Here is a 14469-nt window from a genome sequence, read left to right on the forward strand (position 1 = left end):
AACAGTATGGAGGTTCCTCAAAAAGTTGAAAATAGAGCTACCGTATGACCCAGCAATTGCACTACTGGGTATTTACCCCAAGGATACAAATGTAGTGATCCGTAGGGGTACGTGCACCCCGATGTTTATAGCAGCAATGTCCACAATAGCCAAACTGTGGAAAGAGCCAAGATGTCCATCAACAGATGAATGGATAAAGAAGGTGTGGTATATATATAAAATGGAATATTATGCAGCCATCAAAAAGAATGAAATCTTGCCATTTGCAACAACATGGATGGAACTGGAGGGTATTATGCTGAGCGAAATAAGTCAATCAGAGAAAGACATGTATCATATGATCTCACTGATATGAGGAATTCTTAATCTCAGGAAACAAACTGAGGGTTGCTGGAGTGGTGGGGGGTGGGAGGGATGGGGTGGCTGGGTGATAGACATTGGGGAGGGTATGTGCTATGGTGAGCACTGTGAATTGTGTAAGACTGTTGAATCACAGACCTGTACCTCTGAAACAAATAATACATTGTATGTTAAAAAAAAAAATAGAAGATAGCAGGAGGGGAAGAATGAAGGGGGAGAAATCGGAGAGGGAGACAAACCATGAGAGACTGTGGACTCTGAGAAACAAACTGAGGGTTCTAGAGGGGAGGAGGGTGGGGGGATGGGTTAGCCTGGTGATGGGTATTAAAGAGGGCACGTATTGAATGGAGCACTGGGTGTTAGATGCAAACAATGAATCATGGAACACTACATCAAAAAAAATAAATAAATTTTTAAAAATGGTGAATTATATGGTATGGGAATTATATCTAAATAAAAATACAAAAAATAGCAAAATGCAAAAAGATTTATGATGTCTTTTACCATATCCAAGCAGGAAGGGATTTTAAATATCATCTGGTTTAACTCTTATTTTAGAAAGAAGAAACTTGAGGCCCAGAGGAGGGAAGGGAATTGTAAAAAGTGACACAGCTAGTCAGCTGCAGAATGAGTTTGGGAGCCCAGGACCTTTGCTGCCAGCATAGTGCTTTTTCTATTTTCTAAATTCTTTAACACATATGAAAATTTTCAGTTATACACAAAAATAGAGCAAATAGCATAATCTCCCTATATCCATAACCCAACTTTAATAATCTTCAGTACACAACTAATCTTACTGCATCTACACCATCACCAACTTTCTCCCCTCCCAGGTTATTTTGAAGGGTATCTCACATATATTATTCATACATAAAGGCTGTAGTACTTGCACATTTTTGTATAGTTTTATTTGCATGATCTATTTCTCACACACGTACATATGCCTACAAAAGAAAAAATAAATGACCTCTCCAAAAAAAAAAAGGTGAGCAAAGAAACTGATAAAGCTTTAAATAAATCTAAATATGCATTCATTGTCTAAGTGTATATTATACTGATGATGAATATATAAAGAAAGTGGAACTAAAGTGCCTCAAAACATACCATGTAAGATAGGATGGTGCTGTGGGCACCTGGGTGGCTCAGTTGGTTAAGCATCTGCCTTCGGCTCAGGTCATGATCCCGGGGTGCTGGGATCGAGTCCCGCATTGGGCTCCCTGCTCAACAGAGAGCCTGCTTCTCCCTCTCACACTCCCCCTGCTTGTGCTCTCTCTCTGTCAAATAAATAAATAAATAAATAAATAAATAAATAAATAAAATCTTTTTTAAAGAAAGATGGGATGATGCTGTATAGAATTAAAGGGTGCTAAGGTTCTTGTATTTTTTCAAAAGGGGGTGGGAGATCCTGAGTAACATGGTCAACTCCTGTGGGGTGGACTAGAAAACATGTACAGGAATGGTTTTGGAACATTCTCTGGAATAACAAGAGGACTGGAAACAAACTAAATACACATCAGTAGATGAATGGGTATAAATATGGTATATGCATACATTGTAATACTGTGGTGTTATTAAAAGGAATAAACTAGATCCATGCAGTTCAGTAGTGTGTAGAGATCTCAAAAACCCATGGACTAAAGACAAGTTTGTAAAACAACTTGAACAGTAAATGGCATTGATTTGAAAAAAAGAACTTATATGTTCATGGGATGGGGAGGGAGAGGGAAAAGAACTAAGATGGTGGTTAAAGAGACTTTTAGCTACATTCATAATTTTATTTCTTCAGAAGAAAAAAGGTAAAGCACATAGGACAAAAGTGTAACAGTTACAAATCTTAGATTGTGAGAATAGAGGGGTTTGTTGTATTATTTGTGTTTTCTATATTGTTATCTGTGCTTAAATTTTAAAAATATCTTACAAATGTCTGAAAATTATATACATGTTTTGAAAGAAGAATTAAGGAGTTCAAAAGCAATCTAAAATTTTGGCCTAATGTCGTCTATGCTGTTTAAATAATCCTGCTAAGGTGTGGATTTTCTTGGAGCTATGCACCTGCTCCATGGAAGGATATCCACCAATTTTGCTCTCCATCCTCCCATTTCTAGATCATGACAAAGTTGATCTACATTTTCAGATTTCCTCTCCTCACGAACTTAACTCCAGAATAGAATTTAGGGTAAGTTAGGAAAAAACATTCTATTTGCAATACAAAGATAATATCATGAATTAAGGAAAAATGTTTATCCTGCATTTATTTTTTATGTTTACCATATTTACACTGTCATAGTAAAACTAGATTTTGTTTCAGATATGTAGGTTTGTGGGCAAGGGTACAGCGCAATGCTAAGGAGACCAAAGGAACAGAAGAAACAGACCCAGCAGCAGAGGCTGGGTCTAAAAAGGGCAGCGTCCAAGGATTAGGACCAGTTCAGCTGTAGTGCGGGCAGGTATCAGCCCTAAGGTTAAGGGACAGATGATTATTTGGCAACTGGGATACAGCAGCCGTGTTCAAAGTGTTTGGTGTTGGGTGAGATTAAAGGTCAGGCTGTGGCAACAGTGCAATTGCTGTGCTCATCTGACCACTTACGTCAAGATCCCAGCAGGTATACAGAACCAATATTCTGGGAAAGGGATTTGGTAATGACTGGTCAAGATTATGAGACTACATCGTAGGAGTTTAAGAAGGGTTTTTGCATTGGTTCCGACCTGTTTAGTTCCTAATAATAGAAACTCAACTCACATAATTGGATGGCATTGACTTCAGACGCAATGTGATCAGATACACTCAGAACTCTTTTTCACTGGCCATCTATGTTAGTCACGTTTAGTATAATCATGCTTTGTAGCAAGTAGCCTCAAATCTCAAATGCTACATAACAATCAACATCAAAATTTCAATGGCCCATAACAGCAAACATTTATTTATTTCATGCTCACAGGTCTGCAGATTGGCTATGTGTAAGCTAATAGTGGCCGGGCATGGCTGGGCTCAGGTGGACTCCAGGCTTCAGGCTGGCTACAGATCTGCTCCATGTCTTCATCCTGGGACCAAAGCAGAAGGATGAACAGCTATCTGTTCTTTTCATGGGAGAGAGCAAAAGATCCAAAATTGTTGGTGGAAACTCATAAGGCCTCAGCTTAGGATGGGCACACATGATTTTCATCCGTAGTCTACTGGTCAAAGCAAGTCATATGGCCAAGTCCAAGGTCAATGAGCACAGATGTAAATTCCATTTACTCTAGAGGGAGGCACTGCAAAGTCAAACTGCAAAAGATTAGAGGATTAGAGAGAGAGAGAGAGATGGATAGACAGATGATAGATGATAGATTGCTAGATAAATCTCTCTATTAAATAATCTCAAATTAAGCATAAAGAGTTGGAAGCAATAACCCAATCCTCCACACTATCTCTAAACCTTCCTTGCCCCTCCTTGTCTTCCCCTGCCTGTAGCTCTGTTGCCAAAGGCAAGATAACTGTTAGCTGTTCCGGTCTCACTTTCCCAAGCTTGGCAGTCCTAATGGATAGAGAACATCTTTCCAGGTAACTTTAGTTAAGAAAAAAAAAAAAGTATAATAAGGGCTCTGTTTGGGCTGGCGTGGGTTCTACCTATTCCTGAACCAACCACTACAGCCAAGGAAGATAGACTCCTCTGACTGGCCGACATAGGCCATACACACACACTTTATTATCTGGGGATTAGGAGGGAGATGGCGTCAGCCTTCATAGCTTCACCAGGATCACATAAACTTTAGAGGGGTGCCTAAAAGAACCAATACTGGGAAGACATAGACACTTCAGTCTTTGATCTCAATAGGAAACTAGAAGCCTACACAGGGAAACCAAGTACAAACAGAGCCCTGTGGCATCAATGTGAAAAAACTAGGAAGGGAACAGCAGAGCCCTGGGCTGTAATCAGAGTTACAATAATGGGACTGAGGCTGAAGCTTCTGTGTACTTCCCATCCCTATTGTGGATGGGGAATGGGCCTGGGAGAGACATGAAGCTCCAGGAACATCCAGCTTTAGGAGCTAATGGGAGGAAAAACAATACATGTTTAGCTGTATTGGTGAAGTTAAAATGCTGGTTTTTTAATTTTTATTTATTTATTTATTTTAAAGATTTTATTTTTTTATTTATTTGAGAGCTAGAGAGAGAATGAGCAGGGAGAGGGATAGAGGGAGAGGGAGAAGCAGGCTCCCCACTGAGCAGGGAGCCTAACCTGGGGCGCAATCCCAGGACCCTGGGATCATGACCTGAGCCGAAGGCAGACACTTAACCGACTGAGCCACCCCAAAATGCTGGGTTTTTTTAAAGGTGAAAAAGTAAGTACCTCTGAATCTTAGGGGAAAGTTCTACTGCTCCAGCTTCAAGATTAAGACATTGGTACTAGTGAGAACCACAGGGTAAAATGAGCCCTGTAATTACAGGTGTAAATACACTGGCAGACCTTTGACCGGATGTCAGGCGTGTAGACACGTGACTCACAACATTGTACCGGACAGCATCTGGTAACACCCCCACAACTTCATATTGAAAAAATATATATAACTTAGTTGAAGTGAGAAATGTAACAAGTCTCAAATGAGTTGTAAATCATCTCATTTCTTAAATTAACAGAATGAAGTCTAAACCTTTAGTGCTTTGTAAATTGTGTGCTCAGTAACTGTAAGGTGAATGAAGGAACAAACCATTGGGATTTCCTCCGTTAACCAGTTTTGTGGCAGACCTGTACCACCAATGTGAAAAAGGTGGGGATAAAAACAGAGAAGAGTAAGGGGGAGAGAGTGGCCGCCTGAAGGGCACTGTAGAGAATTGCACGCAGTGGAAACATAAAGGCAGGCAGTTAATATTAAAGTTGAAAGTGAGTGAAGAGAGGGTGACAGCATGAAGAAGCTTTTGTCTCCAGGCAAGGTCTTCAAGGAAAGCTTTAAAGGGCCCAAGCAGTCCCATGCACCTCCTTCCTGGTTTGGTTTATTCTCCCCCCTTCAGGAGCTGATCCTCCTCTGCCCTCGAATTCTCAGCCCTCAGAAAGGGATGTGATATTAGCACTGGCCTCTCCATGTTTTCCAGAAAGAGAGTCAGACTGGAGTGTGGAAGAAGCCAAGTATCACCTGCGGCCTGAGCGTTTGGAAGTATGTAAGACTGAAGAATGAGCCTTGTTTTTTCTCACACCAGAAAAAAATAAGATATACTGAGGGGTTCTCCAGTCTGTGAGAACAAAAGCTTGTGATGTTTCTGACAATTAATTAGAAATTATTTGAGCATGGTACAAACAAAACTAATGTGTCAAGGTTTCAAATTGCACCCAGTTGCTGTAATCGTCTATTTCTCCCCAATCTTGCTCCCTGTGCCAGAGCTCCTATTTGCCAGACAAATAAACTCCAAATGAAATAAAAGTTCTTTTTAGGTAAGGGTCAAGGCAGATTAGGAATATTTTCGCTAGATTTAGCTAGATTTGCCAGTCAACGATGGATGGTTCAACTTCTCCCTGGTCTGAGTCTCAGTTATGGTGGTTATGTTTTCATGCACGATCGCGTGGTGCTGAGTGGGAGGTTCAGGGTCCAGAGCACAGGCCTGCTCTGGGCACACTGGATGGGTCCTCTCTTTAGGGTGACATGCCACCAGACACCTTGTTTCTCCTTGGGCTGTTATTTCAAAAGCAGAATAAAGTGGGCTTTAGGGTAAATAAAGATTGGGTCATGGCTACACAAAGTTACAAAACCAGCATTTGGCTAGCATAAGTGAACAGCAGTATCTCTTCCAGATACCAGACTCCCTCTGCCCTAGTTCTGTTCAAAGTCCAGAGACCAGGACTCTCCCTAAAGCCCGGAGCTGGAGATACGCTGGCTCACTCAGATTATGACACTGTCTTTGGAAAGAAATTGAGTTAGGACACTGGTGAAAAAGTCAAAAAGCCGTGAAATCTCATCCACCTGAAAGTTAGCAAGGGGTGGCTTTGTGTGGAAGGAGTGGGGCGGGTGGGGGGAGCTCTCACAATTGCAACTTTTCTCCTCTCTCGGCCATCACAGAAAACAGAAATGGATTTATTGGATGTTTCCTCCTTCTGTGAAGGAAATCTAAGTAAGACTCAACTGCCTTCATCACTTAAGAGCTGTTTGTTTAGTTTGGTTTTGCTGTTGGTGGTGATTATATATACATTGTTATGTTAGCGCCCACGTGCCCGTGTTTCTGTATGAGGGTCAAAGTTGTATCTCACACCCTCGTCAGAAAATTGATAGGGAAAAAATAAAGGAGGGCTTAGTTAAAGATCAGGAGGCAATAATAAGACCGGTTAAGCATTGCACCTTTAAATGACTAGTTAAAGGTTTTAGGCTTACCAGGATTGTCAGTCAGCTGGGTAGGCAACTTTTTTTCTTAATTGTGGTAAAATAGGCACTGACACTAAAATTTATCATTTTAATTATTTTTAAGCATACAGTTCAGTGCAGTAAGTACATTCACATTGCGGTGCCTCCATCACCACCATCCATATCCAGAACTTTTTCATCTCCAGCTGAAACTCTGTTCCCATTAAATGTGAATTCCCCACCCCCCACCCCCAGCCCATCCCTGGCCACCCCCACTCTACTCTCTGTCTCTCCGAATCCGACTACTCTAGGTCCCTCATAGAAGTGGAGTCACACAGTGTCTGTCCTTTTGTGACTGGTCTATTTCACTTAGCATAATGGCTTCAAGGTTCATCAACGTTTGTCATTAGATTTGTATGGCTTGTTTTCCATTGATTGGACTCTTTGTTTTGTTTTCTTGCTGAGGACTCTGACTTGAAAACAGGATAACCATCTGAAAGTTTGCCTGGCCACGGCGCTTCCTTCTCACCACCCTAAAATATACTTATCTTTGCCATACTGGACATTTTCCAGTGTTTTTTGCCTGCCTTGTCCACTACATAACTGCTGTGTTAATGGCAGCCCCCAGCGTCAGCGCGGCTCCGCCGGGAGGTAGGAGGGTGTGCACCCCTGGCTCTCTCCTCTGTCCCCTCAGGCAAAGGCCTCAGAGAACCCAGAGAAGCCCTTCCTGCACTCGGTAATGCGAGGTGACTCTAGACCCGGAGGGCAGGCCATGCTTATCTTCCTAAGTACAGCTGGCTCTTAACACATGCTTTTTGTTTGTTTGCTCTTTATAATTATGAAGTAGTACATTCACATGGTTAAATACATACACAGTCGGAATGTGCCGTGAAAACTAAATCTCCCTCCCACCCCAGAAGGGCTTCCTCGTTCCCCTTGCCTGCAGTCAACCACCGTCACCTTGTCCACCTCGTCTGTCTTTCCAGAGACAATTCCATGTAAACAAGCACACAGGCGCCTCTTTTACACAAAAGATATCACCTTATACCCACTGATCTGTATCCTGCCTCATGGAAAAACACAGAAAAGTAAGAGTATAATACACAAAGTTTCAGAGCTGATGAGAATGTTTAGACATAACTTTTTTTCTTACATAAATGAAATAAAATGTTACAGACAAAATTGAAATAGTCTATGACCAAAAAAAAAAAAAAAATTCTATGACCTTCACAGCCAATCCTGCTCCCCTTGTCCCTATCCCCGGGGGTAAGCACTATCATGAATTTGTTATATCCTTTCAATAAGCTTGTATATTTTCTTTTTTTTTTAAAGATTTTATTTATTTATTTGAGAGAGAGAGAACGAGCAGTGGGAAGGGTCAGAAGGAGAGAGAGAGAGAAGCAGACTCCCCACCAATCAGGAAGCCCAACACGGGGCTCGATCCCAGGACCCAGAGACCACGACCTGAGCCGAAGGCAGATGCTGAACCGGCAGAACCACCCAGGCGCCCTGAGCTTGTATATTTTTACATGCACTCATATATATGTCTATGAACCATTTTGTGTAAGTTTTCAATTTACATAACAGCCATGTGTAATATTCATTCCCACTACAGACAGGCATTTAGGTTCTTTCAGACTTTTCCTCCCCAAATAATGATGCAGGAAGGATTTTGTGCATACATCTTTGTACACACATGTAAGGATATGCTTAAGATAATTCTGTAGAGGTGGGTTCTCTGGAGCAAAGGATATGTGCATTTTTAATTTTGATAGATTGTTCCAAAGAAGTGGTACCAATTTTTACCCCCCCAACAATGCATGGAGTACCTGTTTCTCCACACCCTCTCTCACACAGTAATTTATCAAAATCATTCATCTTTACTCATCTATTAGGCGAAAAATTGTCTCTTCTAATTCAAATATACATTTCTTTTGCTGAAAATGAGGCTGATCACTTTTTCATGGTTTGAAAGCCATGCATATTTCTTCTTTTATGATTTTTTTAAGGTCCTTTGCCCACTTTTCTTTTGGGTTAAATGGTCTTATTGACTTCCAAGTGTTCTTTGCATGTACAAATGAAAATTAGCTCTTTCTCATGATGTACACTACCAAGATTTTCCCACTCTACTGCTAATGTTCTGATTTGCCTTATTATTTTTGTCCCATGGAAATTCTGTATGCGGTCAACTTTATCCATCTTTATGAATGCTTTGAAGCGATGATACATTTATTGCTTTCTCTTCCTTCGCTTTCTCTCTTCCCTTCCCTTTTTCTCCAAATACCAAAATTAATCATACCTCATATTCCTGGGTCTAGGATGAGATCAACAACTGAAGTCACCCAGAGATAATCAGGGTGAACTCTGGAGCTTTGACATAAGCACAGAGGCTCCAGCTGACTTTGACTCAACTCTGCCCTAGTGTGTATTTATAGAGTGTATTTATAGGGTGTCCTAAATCAGTCCGAGGCACTGACACTTTTGGGACTTCTTACAATCTGGGGGTGCCCCACAGCCAAGCTGGTCTTCTTACACTGCCTCTGTCCTAGTCTGACCTCCACCCTTGGAGGTGTTGCAGGGAGGCTGGCACGTGGGAACCTAAGATCATGGTGACCTATTGCTTCTTTTTTCTTCTTTCCAGCTCCTTAAAATACTCCTCCTTGGAGCCAGGTTTCTCACTGTCAGAGAAAACAAGAATGAGTTTTATGGTGTCCACTGGAATTGGAATCTGGTTATCAGTGTGAAGTCATGATTTCTAGTCCCTAGAGAAAGCTATAGAGATAAATGCAGATGTATAGCTGTGTGCACAATCGTGAATTTGCTTTTGTGTATTCTTCAAAGGTTTCACACACACAGCCTTTTCATCTTCTTCGTTGAATCTTTTTCCCCTTGTTTGTGAAGACAAGGGTGTGGTCGGCTATTTCCTGTGCTCTCCCATATCTCTTCTATCACAAATAGAAACTGCTGCACAAAATGTCATTATTTAAGCATTGGGGGATTTAAAAATAAGACTGAAGGGAAAAAAAAACAAAACAGGGTGGAGGGATGGAGTAACAGAGTGATGGGCATGAAGGAGGGCACCTGATGGAATGAGCACTGGGTGTTGTATGCAACTGACGAATCACTGAACTCTACCTCAGAAATACACTATATACTAATTCCTTGAATTTAAATAAAATTTAATTTAATTTAAAAATAAATAAATAAGGGGCGCCGGGGTGGCTCAGTCGTTAAGCGCCTGCCTTCTGCTCAGGTCATGATTTCAGGGTCCTGGGATTGAGCCCCCCATTGGGCTCCCTGCTCAGCGGGGGGCTGCTTCTCCCTCTCCCTCTGCTCCTCCCCCCTGCTTCGGCTCGCTCTCTCTCTTAAATAAACAAATAAAATCTTAAGTAAATAAATAAACATAATTAAATGTAAAAAAACACAAAAACCTAAAAAGCTCATTAGTTGTTCTGGACTGAGTGGTGCATTCCTTCAGCCTTTTTGCTTTCCACGGCCCTGCTCAGGGGGTTGACCTTCTGCACCTTCTACGGGCCCTTAGCATGGCTGCATCCTCCCTAGAAGCATTTACCCCTAAGTTCTTTCCTTCTTTCCTCCCTCCCTCCCTTCCACAAATGTTTACAGAGCTTTCAACATGTGTCAGTCGCACGTGCCCGGTACAGGCAATCGGGCAGCGAACGGGTGCTGTATCCGGGGACACAGGTGCCGCCTTCAGCAAGTGTACGACCAAAGAACATAATAATGAATCACTAAATAAACCGGGGCCCTTCCTTCCAGAAGCTCACCCTCACCGGAAAGGTGGCTATTAGCAGGTCCTCACTGTAGCCTCAAGAAAAGCGCTTCTCTCTCTCCCACTGGAAGAGAGAGCTTTGAAGTACTCTGATCCCCTTGCTTCCAGCAGATTAATAAAAACAGAGATTTTGCGGTTTCGCACGCCGGCTCACTGGCTCCTCACAGGGGCGGGGGGAAGACCTCCGGATCTGCGTCGTATAGATGAGAAGCGGGGCTGGCCCGAGGGCACCGAGCAGGGGGCGCCGCGCTCGTGCTGGGGGGATGGGGAGCGCATCAGGGCGGGCCGACTTTAAAGGCCGCCGGGTCCAGCCCCGCGTTCGCCGCCTCACTTGCTTCCCAGGAATCCAGACTCCTGTCCTGCTCTCCTAGACGAGACAGCAGGCTGGGGGTGCCCCTGCTTCCACAGAGGGTCCTGCTCATATGTACGGCATTCATTGCTTTAGCCCCGCAATCCTCTTCTGTATTTTGCTCTCTTAACTTCAGCAGGTCCTTCCCGTTCTTTATATTCATCAGTAGGCTCATAGGCATGCGAACCTACGGGGCCACCGCCACAGGCCCGGGCGCGGACCAGGCCCAGTAAGACACAGTCCCTACCCTTAGAGAGCTCGTGATTGAAGAGGGGAAACAGATATGCAGACAACTGCTCTGCGTGTGACGAGGGCATCTCGCGGGTGTACGAGCAAAACCACATAGGGAACTTCCTCGAACTCTCTCTCCACGGTGAAGGCTGTCGGGGTGGAAGCGTGAAGATAGGAACGAGTTTGGAGGGAGAGGGGGAGAGAAGCGGCAGAAATTCATGACACTCCTAGTCTCTAAGCCGGGGCGGAGCAGGGTCAGTGGGGGAGGACCCCCGTGCGTGCGGGGGGAGGGGAGAGGGGGCGCAGCTGAGGAGCAGGGAGGGGGAGCCGCATGGGTCTGTCTAAGGGCGAACTGGCCCAGTTTTCTTCAGCAAACTCCACAGCAGGAGAAATGAACAGAGAGAAATTAGACAGCGGTAGGTCAAGGTGGAGAGGGTCATGCTCAGGGAAGCGCTTTGAATATATGAAAGCTACATGTATACAGATGCCAGAGATTCTCATTACCCTGCGGGGGTCAGGAATCAGATTGCTTAATGGCTCTGAGAAGGCTCTTTCTCCCAGTGGGAGAGAAAGTAAAGTGTATTTCCTCCGTGGCTGGATGCCGCCCGGCTCACCCTTACAACTCATGCCGCAGAGCGCTGCTCTCAACAAGGCGGCCGGTGCAAGATGGAAGCTGGTGGGATGGGGTGCACATGACTGGCCGTGGGAGGGCCGGGTCCCAAGAGGAGAAAATATGAGAGCAGGGGAGGGCAGACACCCCGGGAAGTGTAGTAATGAGAGCACAGGGCAGGTTTGGAAGCCCTGAGGGCCTGCCAGGGGAGAGGCTGGGGATGGGGTTTGGGAAAGGGATCTAGGCTTTGGAGCTAACAAATAATACAGGGAAGGAGGGAAGGAGTTCCACAGCTGTGGCCAGCTTGCTGTCAGAGACTGTCAGGGGGAAGGGGTAGCCCTATGCCCCAATCCCACTGCGTTTGCAGGGGAGCCCCCACATGGGCAGAGGGGAAGGTCTGGCTGCAGGGTTTGCTGAGCAGGCTCTGTAACAGTGGAGTGTGCAGGCAGCAATCCTTGCCCCTTCAAGACCACAGCATGGGGACATGGGAGAAGGAAGAGCCTTTACCCCAGAGAGTTTTTCAACTTTTCAACAGAAGATATTGTCAGGGGAAATCCAGAATTCAGTTAAGGCAAGAGGGAGCGAGAACGTAATTTAAGGCTCTGTAAGATTTTCATGGAATCTTCTGGATACTTTCCCTAGAACCAGATTTGACTTTTACATAAAGTAAATGAAGATTAAGCTTCAGGGCCTCTCTTTTGCTTTGTAAGGCTCTATTCATAATTTGGTATTCATAATTTTTTTATCATCCCCCCCCCCCATTGTATAGCCTTTAAGCTCCACAGAAGCTTCATCTACCTTCACCTAGAACTCTACAAATTGTGGGTTTCGAAGAAGGCTGGTTTCTGTAAATAAGTACTGGGGATGTAACGTACAGTGTGATGACCATGGTTAACACGCTCTATGGTACATTTGAAAGTTGTTAATGATGTAGATTTGGAATGGTGGTGAGGTTTGGTGGGGTGAGGTCCAGAGCCGATGGCCAAGAGAGAATTCTTGAGACGACTTTGGTGCAAAATGGTGGTTTTATTAAAGCCCGGGTGAAGAGGAAAATTACCCAGAGCAGGCCCAGGCGAGCAGGCCCCAGAAGATGGAAAGTTACTAGCTCAGTCGGTAGAGAAGAGAAAACTCGCCGTTTCGGCCTCTACAGGCTTCTCACCACCAGCATCCTGTCCGCCCTAACCGCTGCCCTAATCGCCGTTCCCGCCTAAAGCAACCCCCCCCCCCCACTGTAAACCTACCTACCAGCAGTCAGCACAGCCCGTGGAACCTGACCACCTGCACTCCCCTATAAAAAGCTCTATAACCCCGCTGCCCGGGGCCCAGAATTTCATGTGCGAGCTCGTCTGGTCCGCCAGCGTAAGATAAACCTGAGTTCTCCTGCTTCTCCAAGAGCCACTTGGTTTCTCGCCTGTCTGATTATTTTCCGCAACACGGGGACAGGGAACCGTGGGCAGAAAGAGCTGCTGCACGGGGGTTGTGAGGAGTGGCCGATTGTATACTTGGGAGTTGGGGTTGGTAAGGAAAAAGGGAGGTGTCCAAAAGCACTTTGATATGCTAAAGAAGACCCTCAGGATACCGGAGGACTTGCTATTATTAAGCTAAGGGTGTCTTTTCCCTCTAGCAAAGCATTAACATTAAGATAGTTCTAAGTTTCCTGGAGGAATGTCACACCTATCCCACCGGGGGGGGGGGGGGGGGGGGGGCGTGTAGGTTGCAGAGTGTCATCTTGTGCTTTGTCTTCAGCTTGCCTTCTGATCCCTCATCAATAAGAGGGTAGATCCTAAAAGTTCTCAGGAAGAAAAAAGCTTTTTTTGGGGGGGGGTCTATCTGAGATGGTGGGTGTTAACTAAACTTACTATGGCAATTATGATGTAATATATATAAGCCAGGTCATTATGCTGTACACCCTAAACTTGTACAGTATTTATGTCAATGATATCTCCAAAAAACTGAAATAGAAATAAATAAAACTATGCAATGCAAAAAAACAAAAAAACAAAAACAAACAAACAAACAAAACCCCAACAACCAGAAAACCAAAAACAACCTCAGTGTTCTGATTTCCAAATAATTTCTCTAGTCCCCTATTGTTAAAAGATAGGCAGGAAAGGGGCGCCTGGTGGGCTCCATTGGTGAGCATGTGACTTTTGATCTTGGGGTCCTGAGTTCCAGCCCTACACTGGGCATAGAGATGACTTAGAAATAAAATCTTAAAAAAGAAAAAAAAAAAAAAAAAAAAACAGGAAAAATGAGAAGTGTGCTACCTGGGAGTTCCTTTCTTCTTAGCATTGTTGCCCTGGATCATACCCGAGGGTGTGTTACTTTGTCCTCAGTGGAGGTAACAATTACCCCATATCCTTCATCTCCGAGTAAAGGTAAGGTGACATGCTGTTAGGACCTGTGACTGTCACATGCACAGGGTGTGATCGTCTGGGCAAGTTTGGACCCGTCACCTCAGTGTGCTTCTGTGTCCCTAACAAACACTGGGAATTGAGTTTCTAAGCACACCCTACTCTGTAGGGGTAACACCCTCCCCACCTCCCTCTCCTGAGAACTGTGACTGATGACCAGCAATTGTTTGCACAGAATGTCCCCGACTCGTGAATGGGCATTGTTCTCAGAAAGGGAATTTGTAAGTCTATTGTTTAGAACTGGAAGGCATTTCCCCTAGATAAACAAGGCTATGTGTAATCTTTATTATTCAGGGCAGCCCAAAAGAACTCCATGGTGTGTCCCTGAAATCCTAGTCTGGACAATGGTAACAGAAACCCCACCCTGTGTAAACATGTATCCTTCAGAAAATGCCTTCCTATTTCT

The sequence above is a fragment of the Halichoerus grypus genome, chromosome 6 (genome assembly GCF_964656455.1).
Source record: "Halichoerus grypus chromosome 6, mHalGry1.hap1.1, whole genome shotgun sequence".
In the NCBI taxonomy this organism is placed as follows: domain Eukaryota; kingdom Metazoa; phylum Chordata; class Mammalia; order Carnivora; family Phocidae; genus Halichoerus; species Halichoerus grypus.